Below are 19779 nucleotides of genomic sequence, written 5' to 3' on the forward strand. Positions count from 1 at the left end.
GCTGTGGGGCACGCCCAGGGGTGATGGGCTGCCTGTGGGTCATGGTCTGGGGTGATGGGCTGCTTGCGGGGCATGCCCAGGGGTGTAGGGTGGTCCCCTATGGTGTGGGCTGCCTGCGGGCCATGGTCTGGAGAGATGGGCTACCTGCACCCACTCCCAAATAACCCATGCCATGAGAGTTTGAAAACAACCAACATGGCCATGAAGAAATGTCCAACAGAGACACACAGTGGCAACACATGACTCAGCCAATGCACATAGAGACATGCGCAAAACCAATGAGAGTACACAATACCGATAATGAAGATATATGAAATGTATTAAAAAAAATAAAAAATTACATAATGAAAATCACACATGCAAATGAAGAAATAATGAATGCAATACCAAAAATAAAGTAAAATCCAATGAAAACAAAAATCCACAACATGAAAACTGAAAAGTGGTCCATCGTCAAAGTCCATATAAAGTAAATAAAAAACAAAACACAAAAAACCATTGCTCCATGGGATGATGTAACAATGAAAGTATGTACAAGTCTAGTACTATTTACAATGAAAGTCAGAAGGGTCCATGATCCCAAAACAAAAGGAAACCTACCCAAATTCCTATAGAATATACAACTATATACAAAAAGTGGAGCAAAGTCTGTGAACTCCAAATAAAACTATAAATCAAATGAAACCTAAACCTAAAAAACTATATACAAAGGCAGTGGGCTAGTCCGACGGCTCACTTTTTGATGTTCCGGGCCAGGGCATCATCGAACTCCACGTCGATGTTCCGGAGGCGGGCCTCTTCCCTGGCCTTGAGGTCTCACAGGGATGCAGCCATGGCCTCCTCCAACTCCCTGTGTGTTGCTTCGAGGCACTCAGCCCGTCTCAATGCCCTGTGCATGGAGTTCTCCGGCCTGACCATTGTGAGCCGTGCCCGCTGCCGCTCTGCACCTATTTGCTGGCCCAACCACTGTCACACGGAAGACACTCCCAATCCTGGGTCCTCCTGCCTGCCCACCGATGCCTGCCCCAATGATGTTGATGGCCCCGAGGCCACATGCCTCCTACGCTGAGCCTGCCGCTGCCACCTTTCTGCTGCCTGCCGCCGCTACCATGACTGCCTCCGGGTAGATGGCAACACCTGGGGCTGTCGTGCAGGTGCCCTGCTTGAATGTGCTTGCAAATCGTCCATTGCCAGGGGTCTAGTTGCTGGGGTTACCACTTGTGCTGGAGCTCCGACTCCCAACTGTGGCAGGGATGGGATCTCCATGAGCCTGGCGAGTTGGTTGGGGAAGGTCCACAGGGGGCCCTAGTGTTATCTGGGCCGGAAGACGGCAAAGAGAACGACTGCGTATAGTGTGCACAGAGGAGGAGAGGGTCGCAAGACAGAGCAACACATGGAGGAAACCCCCGACCACAAGCCCTCTCAACTAGGCCACGTTGGCACATGTCTCTTCGTGATGATGTGAGTGGTCCCCCCTGGAAGCACGCACGTCATCACAAATTACACATGTGCACAATGCGGCACCAATGAGGACGGAGTCGATCCTGTCACGGGTTCGCAGGTAGAGGAGTGCCAGATGACGTGGACCTCCCCCATACCTGCGGACAGGCCTGGGACGGGCATCCCTGATAGTGCATTGTGATGCAGTCACAGTGTCAGGGACAGTGACATGCACAGGCCCCTGCGCGGTGGCCTGTGCTGCTTCCTGCCCCAGGACTACACCACTTGCACCAGTGGCACCACCCCCACCAGGCCCCATGTACAGCTTGGATGCGGCCTCCTCCTCCGTACACACCACCAACCTGGATGTCTCTGCACCATCTTCTGCCGTCACCAGCCCCTGTGGGGGCTCACCCACCCCTTCCGCTACAGCCGTAGTGGCAGACACTTGCCAGTGGAGGCATCCATGCCGCTTTCCTCCACAGCGCCATCTCCACCCTCTTCTTCACTCACCGCTGTGTAAAGGGAGACATTGAACACAAGCATCAGGGTTCTGTACAACAGTCCCCTAGACACAAAGCAATAGCACATGAGTGGCACTGTCAAAATTCACTTCCATCATGTCCCTCCAAAACACATGGGTCACTGCAGGCAAAACACATGCAACAAACATTTGCATCCATGTCCAACATCCAATGGTGGCCTGAAACTCATATGCATCATAGGACATGCTGATCACATGCGCACACATCACCAGAGGGTCATGCATCTGGCCCCGTATACCCCCAGACACAGTGGATACAAGGATGACTACGCTGTATCAGTAAATCAAGACACCGTCACGGGCATGTGTCATGCATCCATGACGTTTACCAGTCACTCACACACTACTCAGACACATGGACCTGTACACCATGCATGTCCATGACAGCAGCAAGCATCTCTCACACCCGAAACATGGCAAGTACTGTCACAGGCATGCATACATGTGTGCATTCCGCATGCTGCTCCGCTTGATGCAATGTAACACATATACCATCCATGTGGGTCACACCTGACTGGACTCACATGCAGCGCAATCATGTCCCTGCACACACACATCAATACATGACCCATGTCAAACATACAGACAAGTAGCTAACTACCACCACACTGCAACATGCACTGTTTAGAACGGCAATGCATGGGCACTTACCACTCTACTCCAGACGGGCCTGCATCCTGAGGATCTGGTGGTGAAGCACAGGGCGAATGTGCTCCAGGACCCTCATCTGCTGGGTAGTAAGGTGGACCCGGCGCTCCACTGCATCCGCTGTGTCCAAGAGGCACCAGGCCTTTTTGAGGGTCCTGGACTTGTAGTCCTCCCAGCGCTTCTGGACATGTTTGATGTCGCGGGGTGCCACCCCCTCCGCGTTGATGGCTCCCACTATGTCCTTCCAGATCCTCTTCCATGCTTCATTGTCGGCGTGAAATGGTGAGAAGAGGGCATCATAATGCCCCAGGACTTGCTCCACCAGGATGCCAACTTCATTGGCAGTGAAGCTGGCAGCCCTCTGCTTCTGTGCTGGGGGGTTGCGACTGGTGCCTGATGGTGTTGTGTCGGACATGTCAACCCCCGAGGCAGGTGTGGGTGGGCAACTGGGTCCTGGGGCTGGGCTGTGGAGTGATGGAACACCAGTCGGGAGTCTTCTGTTCCTGCAGGGGTGGTCACAGCTACTGAACCCCTGTAGATGGCTGATGTGCAGGCACCAAATAGCAGGGTACTGTTGGCAGCTGGCAGGCAGGCAGGCAGCAGCAGATGGCTTGTAGGAGGCTCTGCGGGACTCTGGGGGCAGGAATATGGCCTTCTGGGCAGGAGCATGGTCTTCTGTGTGTTGTTGCATGGCCAGCTTCATGCAAAGTGAATTGCCACGTGAAAAAACAGCATGTCAGCGTGTAATTGGAGGAAAGGCCATTAGCGCGTGTGGGCAGGGGTTAAAGGTCCATGTAGGACGCCATTTCCTTGTATGTGCTTTTTGTGGAGAGTGAGCGGTTGATTCTTGAACTTCTTGTCGGTTCACCCGCGATTACTTCACAACGGTTGCAGTGTATACTCCTTGTTTACTGAGACAGAGCTCAATTCTTCTTTTGGTGGAGTGTTGCCTACGTGCCTAAGTTCCCACGCGCTTCTTTTTCATGTTATTTTTCCAGGCAGAAGTCGAGTCACGCACGTATTTTTCCACGGTGGTTGCCCTCATGTGTTGTGTACCCATTCAAAGGTCATTGTAGCCTGCGTTTACAACATACACGCTTTTTTGTGTTTCTAGGTGCCACACCGTACTGCGGGTCCTTCATTCCACGCACGTGGGCTACCGAGTGGTCGCATGCACGTTAATATTTTTTTGGGGTGCCTGAGCATTGCATGACCCGTCATCTTCCCCCATGGGTCACAGACAGCCCTGCTAGAGCACAGGGGTACATATTCCAACTAGTACCCTGCTCCCTTCACCCCAATTGCCCAGGACAATTGTTTACTGCACCTCCCATTCGCACAAGAACATCAGTGCCATGGTTGGGAGGCAACCAAGTGCTAAGGGAGGCAAAGGTGGCCGACCTCCAAGAGGTGTCCGTGGTAGGGGACGTGGCCAGTGTCAAGCTTCACACACGCTTCATGGCAGCCCGGGCTTTACCCTATAAACACTGTAATCCAGGTGTCCATGTGTATACTAAACAAAGAGTTCCACGTTCTCAGCCCGGCGCCTGGAAATTGGCATGGCAACGCTGGAAGCCTGTTTTCCGTCACGTGACACGTTCGACTCGAGCGTGGTTGCCGGTTCATGTGACTTAAGCACCTCCCACTGCTGTTTCGGTGCTTCTGAATTTCGTTACGAACAGTTAGCGCTATCCTTCCTTGGTCCCTTGTAAATTCCTTGCTTCTTTGTTCCCGTTCTTACTCCTGTTCCTACCCGCCCTCCCTCCTTCCCTGCCTCTCATCCGAATTCTCCAGGAGTGTCCGTGGACACGCTTTGCCTTCTCTACTGCCTTCCTCCTGCCGACTACGGAACTCCGAACGGACTGAATTTGGACACGTCTTGCTTTCTCTGCTGCCCGCCTCCTGCCGACTACGGAACTCCGAACGGACTGAATTTGGACACGTCTTGCTTTCTCTGCTGCCCGCCTCCTGCCGACTACGGAACTCATACGGATTGCTTTCGAACTTTCTGTCAAGACTCACAAAACCAATCAGTGACTTTTGGATTTCGGCACACGGACTAGAGACTTCCTTTGGTGTGCCTGAAGTCTAGAGGCGTCCTCGTGCCGTCGGGAATAGCCAGTTGGGTTTTTCAGCATTTTGGAATTACTTGAACTTTCTCCCAGCACATCGATTTTTCTACACCCCCCAGACAGGAACTATTGCACAAACATCAACCTACCCGGTTGCTTCCATATCCTGTGGTCATCAGGTCAGTGGTAACTTTAATTACTATATGGTTACGCTTGTTTTCCAATCGGTCTTGTTGTCTAGTGACGGTAACCGTTTGTTGTTAACCATTGTTTGTAACAGCGGAACCGCAGAATCCCGTGTTCCAGGCCTGCGCCTCCTGTGTCTCGTCTTGCATCCTGTCTTTCATGGAATGGATCCCTCAGCTTGTCTATTTGCTTATTCAGGTTAGAGGGGTACATTGCAGGGAAGACCTCTTCGGCTACACGACGGGGCAAGTCCCGGCCGGACATAACATATTCAGAAGCCTTTATAAACTATGGATGCAAACGAGACCTTGGCCACTATTTTGCAAATGGTGGCAGAGCTGCGTAACGATATGACTGCAGCGCATACGGCTACGCAACGGCGCATAGACAACCTGCAGGTCGGGCTCCAGGCGCCCATTGGCGCTGATGCATTACCACAGGCCATGGCTTCTGGGTCAGGGGTACAACCACCTCGACAAGACTCCGGCCCGGTGTATATGACCGCTCAGTTCCCTTTGGCACCACCAGAGAGATTCAATGGTGACCCAAAAACGTACAGAACCTTCTTGAATCAATGTAGACTTCATTTTTTGTGTCGTCCGGTTTCGTTCCCTGACTCTACTACAAAAGCCGCTTTTCTATTGTCCCACTTGGGGGGGAACTGCCGCGGCTTGGGCTAATCCACTTCTAGAAGAAGGCAGTCACCTCCTTTACGATTGTGATGCCCTAATATTGGCGATGAGCCGTGTTTTTGACACTCGGTATGCTACACAAGCTACAGACTTAGAGTTGTTGGGGCTTCAACAGGGCGACACGCCTCTCCTTTCCTATCTTGCAAGGTTTAACCAATTAGTAGCTGAAACAGGATGGCCTGAAGACAAAAAGGCATCCCTGTTTTACACGGGGTTGTCTGACTCGTTGAAGGACACCCTTGCTACTGTGCCGATCATACCCACCGCTTTTCCTGAGCTTTTGGATCTAGTTCTACAGATAGATTCAAGGCACGCAGAGAGGAAAGGGGAAAAAAGGCCACTTCCCTTGACACCTACCGGTCTTCCGGCTGCTGCCCCAAGTACCTCAGAGCCCATGCAAATCGGTGCCATACGAGGTCCTTTGTCAGCAGAAACAAGAGAACATAGAAGGAAAAACGGTTTGTGTTTCTATTGTGGGGGATCAGACCATCTATTACGTGCCTGTCCCAAAAAACCTGTCAAGAAACAGGGAAACTCCAAAGCCCGGCAATAGAGGGAGTCGTATTGCCGGGTACTCCGAAAGGCGACTCCATGTGTTTAATTCCCTACCGTTTGACTGTAACCCTTGCCTTTTCTGGGAAGGTGAAATCAGGTGTTTCGGTCGTTCTTGATTCAGGTGCCACGGGCAACTACATCGATAGTACTTACGCTCACGAATTAGGGATCCCATCTGTCACTAAACCATGCCCTGAATTGATCAAAGCCGTTGATGGTACCATGTTAGTGTCTGGCCCTGTTACGGATTCCACTGTGGAAGTATCCATGGCAACATTATGCGGCCACCAGGAGAACATACAGTTTGATCTAATCACTGCCCCACAATACCGTATCATTCTTGGCCTTCCCTGGTTACGGTTACACAATCCATCTATCGATTGGCTCACAGGGGAGGTAGGTTTCCCCTCTGGGCATTGTGAAGTGAAAAGCTTCAGTAATAACCAGGAGACCTCTAGTCCTAGTCACACTCTTCTGGACACTGCTTCCACGATTGGGGCAGTGGTCAGCACTGTCCTTCCTAAAGAATATCAAGCATTGAGAGGCGTCTTTGATGTTGGTGGGGCTGAGGTCCTGCCACCCCATCGGCCCTATGATTGCCCAATCGAATTGGTTCCGGGGGCCAAGATACCCTCTGGGCGTATCTACTCCTTGACCCAAAAGGAAGATATCATCTTAAAGGAGTACATCGACAAATCCTTGAACTCCGGTTTCATTCGTCCTTCCCGGTCCCCCGCGGCAGCTCCTTTGTTTTTTGTTCCTAAGAAGGAAGGAGATCTCCGCCCCTGCATCGACTACCGTGCGTTAAATGCCGTTACGATCAGGAACCAGTATCCACTCCCTCTTATTTCTGTACTATTGGATCAGTTAGGATCCTCAGTGATCTTCACAAAGTTGGATTTGCGAGGGGCTTATAACCTGGTGCGCATACGCAAGGGAGACGAATGGAAAACCGCACTCAAAACCAAATACGGCCTTTTTGAGTACTGTGTTATGCCGTTTGGACTCTGCAATGCACCAGCTACGTTTCAATATTTCATCAATGATGTGTTCCACGATATGCTAGACCAGTACGTGGTGGTATACTTGGATGACATCCTCATATATTCCCCCTCGTATGAGACTCATGTATCCCATGTTACCAATGTATTGCAACGTTTATTGGACAATCAATTATATGCCAAACTGGAAAAATGTCTGTTCCATGTCCAAGAGGTAGAGTTTCTGGGATACAACATCACGAGTAGAGGAGACCAGATGAGCCAGTCCAAAGTGTCTGCCATTCTTCAGTGGCCAATACCCAACGGTCTTAAAGCCCTGCAGTCTTTTCTGGGTTTCGCCAACTTTTACAGGCGGTTTATCCAGGATTTTTCTCTCGTTGTTTCCCCCCTTACTGCTTTAACCAGCCCCAAAAGAACATTTCAGTGGAACCACCAAGCTCAACAAGCCTTTGATGCTCTCAAAACCGCGTTTACCACTGCTCCTGTGCTCCAACACCCTAATCCCGCCTTACCATATATTGTGGAGGCCGACGCTTCGGATGTGGCTCTAGGAGCCATTCTTTCACAACAATGTCCGGACGCCAGTGGTTTGCATCCTGTTGCTTACCATTCAAGAAAACTCACCTCTTATGAAAAGAATTATACCATCACCGAGAAAGAATTACTGGCGGTCCGCAACGCCTTCTTGGTATGGCGACATCATCTTTTAGGTACCTCTGATCCGGTTCAAGTATACACTGACCATAGGAACCTATTGGCACTCCAATCAGTGAAGTGCACTACGGCTCGGCATGCCCGCTGGCATGAGTTCTTCTCGATGTTTAATTTCAAGATAACTTATCGCCCTGGTTCACTGCATTCCAAAGCGGATGCCTTGTCTCGTATACACGGTGGCCCTGGCACAACCCACCATAAAGGGGAACTCGTGTTACCCCATCAAGTGGTTTGCGGCTGTACTCTAGGTGCGTCTCTCAGGGATCAGTTACAAAATTGGATAAAAACCGACCCTTCTGAGGTGGTTCAACATGGCCTAAAAGTGTTCCATTCACTCCCCTACAAACAGGGTAAATTATACCTACCGAATCACGACACTAGGCTTACCGCAATGAAATGGTGTCATGACTCAGCAGCAGCCGCACACCCAGGTATCAGAAAAACGATGGATCTCCTAAAACGCTGGTGCTGGTGGTCTTCAATGGAGAAGGACGTTACCGAGTACCTTTCCACTTGTGCAGTATGCGCACAATGTAAGGCATCCCGTGGTAAACCCGTTGGATTACTGCATCCTCTGCCTGTCCCGGATCAACCTTGGACGATGATCTCTATGGATTTCGTCGTTGAATTACCTGTGGTGGACGGTTACAACACCATATGGGTTGTAATAGATTACTTTACCAAGTTGGCCTTATTCGTTCCCTGTCGGGGTATCCCTTCGGCTCCCAAATTAGCAGACCTATTCATGGGGAATGTTTTTAGGTTTTTTGGGCTGCCTTCTATCATCATTACGGATCGGGGGCCGCAATTCACCTCACGCTTTTGGAAGGCATTGACTATTGCCTTAGGTGTCAACGCGAGGTGTTCTAGTGCTTATCACCCCCAAACTGACGGTCAGACCGAACGTCTAAATTCAACCATGGAACAATACTTACGTTGCCTCACCTTACAACTCCAGGGCACATGGGTTTCGGTGTTGGCTCTGGCAGAGTTCGCATACAACAATTCTCTGCACACCGCAACAGGGGTCTCCCCTTTTTTCGCCTTGTATGGGAGACACCCTCGTTCCTTGCCCTTGAGTCCTGAGCTTCCCCTACATGCTCCTGCCGCTCTTGCCTGCGTTAAGGATTTGTCTGCATTACATTCCTCAATAAGGGAACATCTGTTGAAGGCTCAGGAGCGAACCAAGGCAGGTGCCGATCGTCACCGTTTACCAGCCCCAACATACCACTCAGGCATGATGGTTTGGTTGTCCACCCACAACCTCCGATTACCGGGTCGCAAATCACTTCTTCCACGTTTTGTGGGCCCCTACAGGATCACGGAGGTCGTCAACCCCGTGGCGGTTCGTTTTGCACTTCCCTCCTCATGGAAGACCCATCCTGTATTTCATGTCTCCTTGGTTAAACCCTATAACCCTGCGACCCGACTGTTGTCGCGTCCCCCTCCTGTACTGGTGCAGGGTTCTGATGAATATGAGGTGGCTGGTATCTTGGACACTAAAGTTTGGAAGGGCAAACGTCTTTATCTCGTGGACTGGAAAGGCTACGGCCCCGAGGAGCGTACGTGGGAACCCTTTGAGCACATTCATGCCCCGGCTCTTCTATCGCAGTTTTGGTCCTCCCGGAGGAGGAAGCTACCTGTGGGGGAGGAATCTGTCAAGCTTCACACACGCTTCATGGCAGCCCGGGCTTTACCCTATAAACACCGTAATCCAGGTGTCCATGTGTATACTAAACAAAGAGTTCCACGTTCTCAGCCCGGCGCCTGGAAATTGGCATGGCAACGCTGGAAGCCTGTTTTCCGTCACGTGACACGTTCGACTCGAGCGTGGTTGCCGGTTCATGTGACTTAAGCACCTCCCACTGCTGTTTCGGTGCTTCTGAATTTCGTTACGAACTATCCTTCCTTGGTCCCTTGTAAATTCCTTGCTTCTTTGTTCCCGTTCTTACTCCTGTTCCTACCCGCCCTCCCTCCTTCCCTGCCTCTCATCCGAATTCTCCAGGAGTGTCCGTGGACACGCTTTGCCTTCTCTACTGCCTTCCTCCTGCCGACTACGGAACTCCGAACGGACTGAATTTGGACACGTCTTGCTTTCTCTGCTGCCCGCCTCCTGCCGACTACGGAACTCCGAACGGACTGAATTTGGACACGTCTTGCTTTCTCTGCTGCCCGCCTCCTGCCGACTACGGAACTCATACGGATTGCTTTCGAACTTTCTGTCAAGACTCACAAAACCAATCAGTGACTTTTGGATTTCGGCACACGGACTAGAGACTTCCTTTGGTGTGCCTGAAGTCTAGAGGCGTCCTCGTGCCGTCGGGAATAGCCAGTTGGGTTTTTCAGCATTTTGGAATTACTTGAACTTTCTCCCAGCACTTCGATTTTTCTACACCCCCCAGACAGGAACTATTGCACAAACATCAACCTACCTGGTTGCTTCCATATCCTGTGGTCATCAGGTCAGTGGTAACTTTAATTACTATATGGTTACGCTTGTTTTCCAATCGGTCTTGTTGTCTAGTGACGGTAACCGTTTGTTGTTAACCATTGTTTGTAACAGCGGAACCGCAGAATCCCGTGTTCCAGGCCTGCGCCTCCTGTGTCTCGTCTTGCATCCTGTCTTTCATGGAATGGATCCCTCAGCTTGTCTATTTGCTTATTCAGGTTAGAGGGGTACATTGCAGGGAAGACCTCTTCGGCTACACGACGGGGCAAGTCCCGGCCGGACATAACAGCCAGGATGAGCAGGGTGGCCAAGGTGGCAGTGGTGGGCAAGGTGGGCAGGGTGGCCTAATAGGGCAGTGTGTCCAGGACCAATCAGGGACACCTATGCCCCCCCGATGGGTCGGGGAGATGCAACTGACGCCATCCCAGCTCAGGCCCTGTTAACCCAGCCCAGATTGGTAACGGAACTAGCACAGGTTGATTCACAGGCCGACTTACATGTCACGAAGTCAAAGCCACGTGTGGCAGTAAAGTTGCTGTCGCCAGGCCATGTGGATCTGGGGCAGCAATGTCATCTGCTGCCCCGAGTAGCCAGGGTGAGGAGGCTGCAGGGGCAGCTGCAGCTGAATCCACCCCGGCTCTGAGTCACCAAGCCGGGACAGTGTTGGTACCAGACCATCACACCAAGGCAGTTGTGGCGCTTGGTCCTGGCAACAGCACCCAGAAGCGAATGGCTGCAGTGAGACCTTTGGTCATCATGCCATTGCCTGCTTCCAGTGCCAGTCCACCTGCACTTCAGTCCCTACTGACCAGAGCGGCGTAAGCCACTCAGGGTCCGCACCACTTCTCAAGAGGATGAAGCATTCTCTTGCAGAACAGGCTGGGACCCCAGACACGGCTCGCCCCTCCGGCACATCAAGGAAGCAGAGTTTCAATGATGTGGAACTAGAAGCACTTGTGGGCTACGTTTCGGCACATGGCCGCGACATGCTGGTGACTGCAGGGTGTAAGACTACGACTGCTCAACGTAGGGCCCACTGGCAGTGCATCACGGACCAGGTTAGTTCCCTTGGATTTGTGAAGACCACAGCTGATGATTGTTCAAAGCGGTGTAATGGCCTCAAACGCTGAGCAAAAAACAAGCTGGCTTCCAATTACGCTTCTACTCTGGTGACTGTCAGTGGATCTCCACCTGAGAAGGATGAACTCACAGAACATGAGGCAATCGCTGCAGGGTTCATCACAAAGGATCAGATCCAAGGTGTGGGAGAGCTACCAGATCTTGAGGCAATGTCTGGTGAGTGGCCATGCGTGTCTGTCCAGACCATGTGTATGTTGCTTGGTTGATGTGTTCTGATTCAGTGCCAGGGCAGGCTGTGTAGTCATCACTGCTATAGGTCACCCATGTGGTGCCTCCAAACCATCCACCGCCCTTGGGTTTGGGTTTCACTGTATCCCTACTGACCGCTGAAAACACTTTGCACATAATGATTGCACTTGCCCTTCAACTGGCATCATGCCACAACATTCTTAATACTGTTTTTCTTTCCATTCTGCCTGATTGATCGAATCATTTGCATGATAAACACACATTTTTGTGCCGTTCTGCCCCAAAATCACCATACTTGGGACATAGATTTCACCCCACATTGCCCCACTTTTGTTAACTTTTTATGGAAATGATTTCATCAATCAGGCTGATTGACTGCCGTGCACCTGCACATGCACTGCACACAATCACTTCAGAGCCCTGTTTGAATGTTGAACATGACAATTGACTTGTGTCATGTCCAAGTGGCCTACCATTGATGTATCCATGTTCCTCCCATCACTGTATTAGTTAACACTGGCATTGTTGCAGCGTGTGACACACGTGTGTTTTGTCGCACTCTTTTGCATGTTCTATTTCATGATGTGCGTCTCACATGGATGGGGACAGTACTGATTTACTACCGTCCTTATCAATTCTGCCATGGCTATGCTACGTGCCATCTGTGTGCTGGCATGTGTCATGTTTGTGGATTGTCCATGCCACTCACAGGCTAATGTGTGATGCAGGTGCTATGCACCATGCAGCACATGTGTTGCTTTTCCATTTTGAAGTCCTCAGTGTCTGCTTTTAGGGTCCCCTTCCACTTCATTGCCACTGCATGCATGCCAGAGTTAGTGTCATGTGTGACATGTCTCATTAATGTATTTGAAGTGTAGATTGTGATGCCTATGTGTGTCAGCTATTCTGTTCACGCCTGTTATCATTACTTTTATTTTATTTTTGTGCAGGTGATGAGGCACTAGATGCTGTTGAGGAGGAGGAGATAGCTCAGGGGCAGGAGTACTCACAGCACCAACCAGGCACCAGTGGAGGACGTGGGGGGGTGGTGCAGGAAAATCCATTAGTCCTACAGACCATCCTGTCCATGGGTGTCTCTGGGTACACCTCTGATTACCTCTATGGCTCAGGTGCTGAATCAGACATTGAGACAAATGTCCCGTCACAGGTGAGTGTTTCTGGCTGGGATGCTGTTCTGTCCAACGCACCTGCACTGGGGGTAGACCCCTCAATGGCCCATTCAGTGTTGGAATGTCCGTCTGTGGCTGCAGGGTCACACTCCACTATATTTGCTTCTGTTCCTGGGCCAGCAGATCAAATGAGGAATGCAGTCCTGCAGCCTCAGGCAGTGCCAGCACAGCAAGGTGCAAATCACCTTGGCCCAAAAAGGTGTGGTGTCCGCCAACGCGGTGGCCGTGTGCCACCGGGCAATACTGTGTAGGAGAACTCCATGTATACTATTGCAGCACAACAGGGGACATTGTGTGAGATGATGGCTCAGGACATGGATAGGGTGGCCTTCCATTCTCCCCCCAGAAAGGCAGGTGTCGCTCCAGCAGCAGGCGACAGAGTCCACGTGCCGCTCACACAGTGAGGACATGTTGGTGGTCAACAGAGACCGACAGGCTGAACTGAAGACTCTGCGCACAGCCATATCAGCAGAGTCACAGGCCCACAGGGATGCCCTGAAGGTAGAACACACGTCCCTCAGAGATACTCTGGGTGCACTTGAGGTGTCCCAGAGTACAAAGTCAGAACAGCAGCTGGAGCAGCTAACACGCACAATCTCAGCTGAGCTCCAGGCAACTCGTGAGGAGATCTGGGCATCAAATGAAGCCTTGCAGGCAGAAGTCTGTGCTACCCATGAGGTGCTGCATGGGGATCTCTGCACCATCATCCTGCAGAACCAAACATTTCAGACCCGCATGCTTGCTGCCATAGAGAAGAATGCCAGGGCTTTGTGTGGTCTGCCTCCTATACCACGCACACCTTCTAATGTAGCACCAGAGGGTGGCGACAGCAGTTCTCCCACTATCGGGTAGCCGTGCAGGCCATGAGCCTATGGTGTTTTTATTTCTCAACATCCACGCATGTGGGTGTTGGGGTGCACCCTGTACCTTCTCCCTCCTGGGTGGTCTCCCCCCGGTCAACCCATGGCCATTTTTGATTTTTGATTTTTCTTTTTTCTTTTTTCATTTGCATTTTTCTTTTTCCATTTTCATTTTTCATTTTCAATTGTAATTTGTAAATTTTCATTAGTAATTTTCATTTTAATTTGCATTTTAATTTTCATTTTACTTTTAATTTTCAATTTTTCATTTTCATTTTAATCTTTCAGTTTCATTTTTATTTTTTCATTTTCATTTTCTTTTCCATTTGGAATTTTCATTTTTCTGTTTCATTTTTCATTTTAATTTTTAAATTTTTATTTTTTCCTTTTTTGTTGAAAATTCTTTTGCTTCCATTGTACATTCATGTTACAGTGTGTTGCTTTGTGTGGCACCCGTAGGCATCCACTGTGTGTTCTGGCTGGGCCCATGCATGCTTGTCCTGTGTTTGTGTTAGCAGCTTGGGGTCCTGACAAATATGCCACTCCTGCTTCCCCTTTCCATGGGCTTGCAAGGGTTTCACCATGTGACAGTAACTTACACAGAGGCATTGGGCTTCCATCAGTTGTGTGGGAATTCTGTAGTCCAAACTGTGTGTACACCCCTAGTGGGGATTGCTGATGATTTCTCCACTGCATGCTTAATTTGCATATTGTATAACATACTGCCCATTATGCATATTTGCATGTAGCTTCTTCATGTCTTAACTTGCCTGTGTCCATTGCAGATGCAGTTCATGTTGTATGCAGAAACCTGCCACATTTACCTAACAGCAACACACTGGAGATGGAAGGGGTCGATGTGCTGCCTTTGTTAGGTTTTAACACTTGCACTATTGTCATTGGTTACTGTTATACATTGCCACTGTTGAGTCCTGTATTCATGTTTTCTCTTGCTGGTAAGTATTTGTTCATGTGTGCTGTTTATTTTTCAAAGGTGAGACGGAATTGTCTCTGCCCTGTTTCAACTTGTGACGGTGCATTTTATGAGACTTGTGTGATGTGCTCTGCATTCATTTGGTTGCTTTGACATTGCATGCCATGTAATGCCAGCTCAGATGGGGTTTGGGAGGGGTTTGGTGACATACCAGCATTTGGCTGTGCTCTTTTGCAAGGGGGTAATCCTTCATGCAGCATGAATGTGTGCCTTTTACTGACACAGCATTGGCTCTTTTTTAAGTAGCTAGGGATGTAAACAATGTAGCACTTCCAGGTAAACAATCTCAGTTTGGTAGGGTTGTGACAGTTCACTGTCCCTTTTCTCATCATCAATTGTCAGCTGGTATGTGCCAGGCCTGTGTGCACGGCGCAGGGGTGGGATTTTACGTGAAAAAATGTGCCACAAGCTGGGTACGGGCTGCCTCACCTCTGCCCTTTACCCTCCCATGCGCAGGGGCTGTGAATGTGGTTGGGTATGTGGGGGCACCACCATGTCCACAGGCACGCCCCGCCGGGTTGCAACGTTGTGCATGACACATGCTGCCACTATGATCCTGCACACTACTGGCGGCGCATATAGGAGCTGGCCACCAGAGCGGTCAAGAGAGCGGAAACGTGACTTCAGCACTCCGACTATGCCACGGGTTGCAATATGGGCTGCGTTGTATTTTATCTCAGATGGAGTGGTGGGGTTCCGTATTGGCGTCATCAAGAAGGTGCTCAGATGGTAGGCCCTGTCCCCTGGGGAGGTGATAACGGTTGTCATTAGTTGGTTTTTGCCATTTTGTCATTTGTCAGTGTCTGACATGTATGAATGTGTGGAGGCATTTGTACTCACCAATGAGCCATGTGTCGCCATGCCTCCCAGCTTCCAGGTCCCGGTTTAGGGGTGACATTCTGAATATGAAACTATCATGACTGGACCCCGGATAGTTGACATATACAGAGATGATGATTCCCTTGGCATCGCATACAACCTGCACGTTGATGGAATGCCAGTGCTTGTGATTTTGACGGATGTGCTCAGTGGCCCTAGGAGGACGTAGAGCCACATGGCTGCAATCAATGGCACCTAGTACTTTGGAGAAGTGTGCCACCCCGTAAAAGTCCTGGTCCACGGCCTGCTTTTCTGCAGGTGTTCTGGGCATGTATATGTGCCTACGGACTGAGGGGCGTGCATTCATGATCGCCAACACCTGGTGTAGGCAGCATGACTGTGTGGCCTGTGAGACGCCCCCAACTATGGCACTTGTCCACTGAAATGACCCAGTAGCCAAGAAATGGAGTACATTGAGCACCTTTTCCAAGGGGCTTGTGAGCACAGGGTGGGTAACATGAGGTCATCCTCCCACTCAGCAACCAGTTCTAGGATGATATGGGGTGGAAACCTGTACCTGCCATAGACATCAGGCATCCCAAAAAGGCTGGTCCTGGGTAAAAAAATGTAGGGCTTGGCTATCCTCCTCCTCCTGCGGTGTCCCACGACCACTGCTGCGAGGAACGGTATATTGATTGTAGCATTTGAGCTTGTTTGTTGATTGTGCACACTTTTATGCTGCGCAAGGCCACTTCTACATGCTTCCGCCTGGCGTACGTGTTTCCGGATTAGCGCGTCTTTTGTGGCGTGCAGATTTCCCCTGTTTGATTCCATGAATATGTGTTGTTAGCGCGCGTGTGGGCGTTGCGAGGATTTGGCAGCGGTACTTCCCCTGTAACGCCCACATTTTCACGTTTTGTTCCCCATTCCGCGTGTTCTGCCCCCTTTTTACGTGTGTGTGATGACCTGTGTACGCCTTCACTGGCCATCTCGTGCACAGCCTTCGGTATCTCACAATGATGTGTGCACCACACGCGGATTTAGCGCACATCTCAGGTAAGCCACGCGCAGCGCATTCCATGAATCGACTAACAGGTGCATGCGTGGCTATTGCACGCGTGCGCTGCTATCTTTAAGCTTGCAATCCTCCTTTTCAGCGCACATTAATTCCATGAATGACCCTGTTAGCTCCTTACCGGGGGGTAAACAAATTCATTATCCAATAGAGAGATTTCTTGTTGCCAAGCAATCTGCGAGTCCCACCTGGATTCTGAAGAGGATATGTCCGAAAGGGCTTTGTAAAACATGGAAGCACTAAATTGAAATTATGCATCTATTGCAGTCTCTCCATATTAGGAGAATTAGACATGTGGATCAATGAATCATAGTTCTCAATTACTGCATTGATAATAGTGATATATTGGTACAGAAAGGAAGTCGGGCTATCAGATTTCCGAGCAAATTGATCAAAGGGGACTGGAACTCCCTGTAAAAATAAATGTTAATATATTTAATGCCCTTCGAAAGCCATGGTTTCCAGAAAATAGATCTTCTACTCACTCGTATTAGTGTATTGTAACAAAGATATTGTGAGATGAATTGAGATGGTTTTACAATGGAAGGGAATAAATAAGTTCTAATATATCGGGTAGATAAGGTAATGCTTGTATTTTTGTTAAATCTATTTTTCCCCTTGATGATATGGCAATAAGCAAGGGTTATAGGAGAAACCATAGCTTTCTCAATGAGCAACCACTAGGGTATACAATTATAATTCTCAGGGGAAAACCACTTCTGCGCCTGTCTCAAGACAAAGGCCAAATAGTATTTTTTAAATCGGAAAGCCCAACTCCACCATAAGAACAGGGCTTTTTGAGTTTAATAACAATAATAATAATTTAGCATTCATATAGCGCTACGAACCCTCAGGCATCTGAGCTCTGCTTATTATTACCCACGGTGTGTGGTGCTCATTTATCGAGCTCGGAAGCATGAAAGGTTGAGTTTGGCCCTGCCAGGATTCGAACCTGCACCAGCAGGCTCTGCACAGATGTCAAAACGAGTGCTCTACTTGCTGTGCTATCGGACTGGACATTGCCTAGAGATATCCTATGCCGCTTTTTCCCCCATAGGAATTTGACCAAACATGATATTACATTACAAGGGAGATCATCATTTTAAAAGATTCTATGCGACCCCACCAGGATAAGTAAAGAGGGGACCATGAATTTGTAAGCTCCTTAACTCTTGATAGCAGGGCAATAATATTCGGTTTGATAATGATTTTAATAGATGAGGATTTATGGATGCCCAAATACTTTATACGCTTCGGACACCTGCTCATACCAAAGGTTTTATGATGTCAGGTACAATGCATATTTAGGGGGACAATTTTAGATTTGTTCGTGTTTAATTTATAACCAGATGCTAGGGAAAAACTTTAAATTATGTCTTGCAGGTAATGCATACTGGTATCAGGGTTCCTCATGACTAATAATACATCATCAGCATATACTGCTATTTTAACTTGTAAACCACTTGCATTAATGCCTTGTAAATTGTTGTCTCATGTAATTGTCTCTAGAAAGGGTTCCATCGCCAGGATAAAAAGAAGTAAGGAAAGTGGGCAGCCCAAATATGAGGACATTTGTCCATTAATAAAAATGCTGTTTTAGCATTTGATTATAAAACTTTATTCATGGAGAGAAAATGAGTTCCTATGCCATGCCATTAAAGTGCTTCAAATATATAGGTTCATTCCCCTCTGTCAAATGCTTTTTCCGCATCGAGGGCAGCAGCAGCACAGGGATCCGTGATATTATCAATAATATCTAGCATGTTCAGAAATAACCGTATGTTAGACAAAGAAAGTCTGCCTTTAACATATCCTACCTGATAATGTTTAAGTAAATTGGGTAAAAAAGGAAGGAGTCTGTTTGCCATGATCTTGGCAAATAACTTGCAATCAGTGCTTATAAGGGAGATTGGTCGGTAGTTTTGAGGAAGTTCAGGATCTTTATCAGGCTTGAGGAAAACAATTAACATCGCTTCCGAAAAGGTTCCCTGTGCTCTATCAGTTTTGATAAAATGAGAAAAGAGTTTGTTAAGTTTAGAAACTAGTAAGTTATTAAAGTGAGCATAGAACTCAATGGGGAAACCATCTGGGCCAGGGGCCTTATCTTTTTCTAGGTCTTTTATGACTTTATGAATTTCATTGGGAGTGATAGGGATATTCAGTGAATAAAAATTCACTTTTGGGTATGTGGACTGAGAGACTTACTGTGAGGACTAGTGGGTTGTGATTCCGAAGAATATAGTTTTTGATAACATTTAGAGAAAACTTTAAGGATTTATTTATCAGAGAATGTTCTATTCACTATCTGATCTTTAATAACAGCAACCCGAGCTTTTTCCTAATTAAGTTTAAGATATGATGCAAGTGATTTGCTAGTTTTATTTGACAATTGGTATATTTTAGGTTTATATTTTAAAATATTAGCCTAGGAGCATTGTAAGGTAATTGTATTATATTGAAATCTTAGTTTAATAATATCATTATGGGTAGAAGAAGCATTAGTGCGTACATATTGGGATTCTAGAGATTTTAATTGTTTAAGCATATTCTCAGATTCCTGTTTGAATGATACATGATACTTTTTATTGGCCACAAAAGAGATGATCTGCCCTCTAACTACTGCCTTGTGGCAGCCCCAATTATTAACAATAGACGTATCCTGAGCATTATCTCCAGAGGAAAAATTACTGTTGTTTAGTGATAAAGGGCCAGAAGGATTATCTTGTAAAAGGGCTGTGTTAATTTGCCACCTATTTGACTTTTGTTTATTTTCTGTAGTTGTGAGTTTTTAATGTTAATGTTAAAGGTATTTATTTAGCGCACCGTCACCAACGGAGTTGGTCTGCAGGTGCTCAGGCAGATCTGTAAACAAAAAAAGGTGGAGGGTGGGTTAGCGGGTGAAGAGGGCATAGGAAAGTGAGAGGTGGTGTACTGTTGGCAGCTTCAGTTCGGTTTTCACCGTACGCTGAGCTTGGGTGTGCATATAGGATTGAAGCGAGTCCTCACGTTCTGTTGTTGCGATCTATGTGTTGATTGTTTGTTGTTACGGTGTGGTGACGTCCGTGCGGTTTGCTGTGAGAGAGGTGGTTGTGTGAGGTTTTGTGTGAAGTATGCAGACATTTGAGGTTTTGGATAGTGGGTTGTATGTCTCATAATGCCTGAAGTTTAGTTTATGTATCAAGTTGTCATACTAGGTTGGTATATTCTTTCT

This window comes from Ambystoma mexicanum, chromosome 2q (assembly GCF_040938575.1).
Source record: "Ambystoma mexicanum isolate Mex_15411 chromosome 2q, UKY_AmexF1_1, whole genome shotgun sequence".
Taxonomy (NCBI): domain Eukaryota; kingdom Metazoa; phylum Chordata; class Amphibia; order Caudata; family Ambystomatidae; genus Ambystoma; species Ambystoma mexicanum.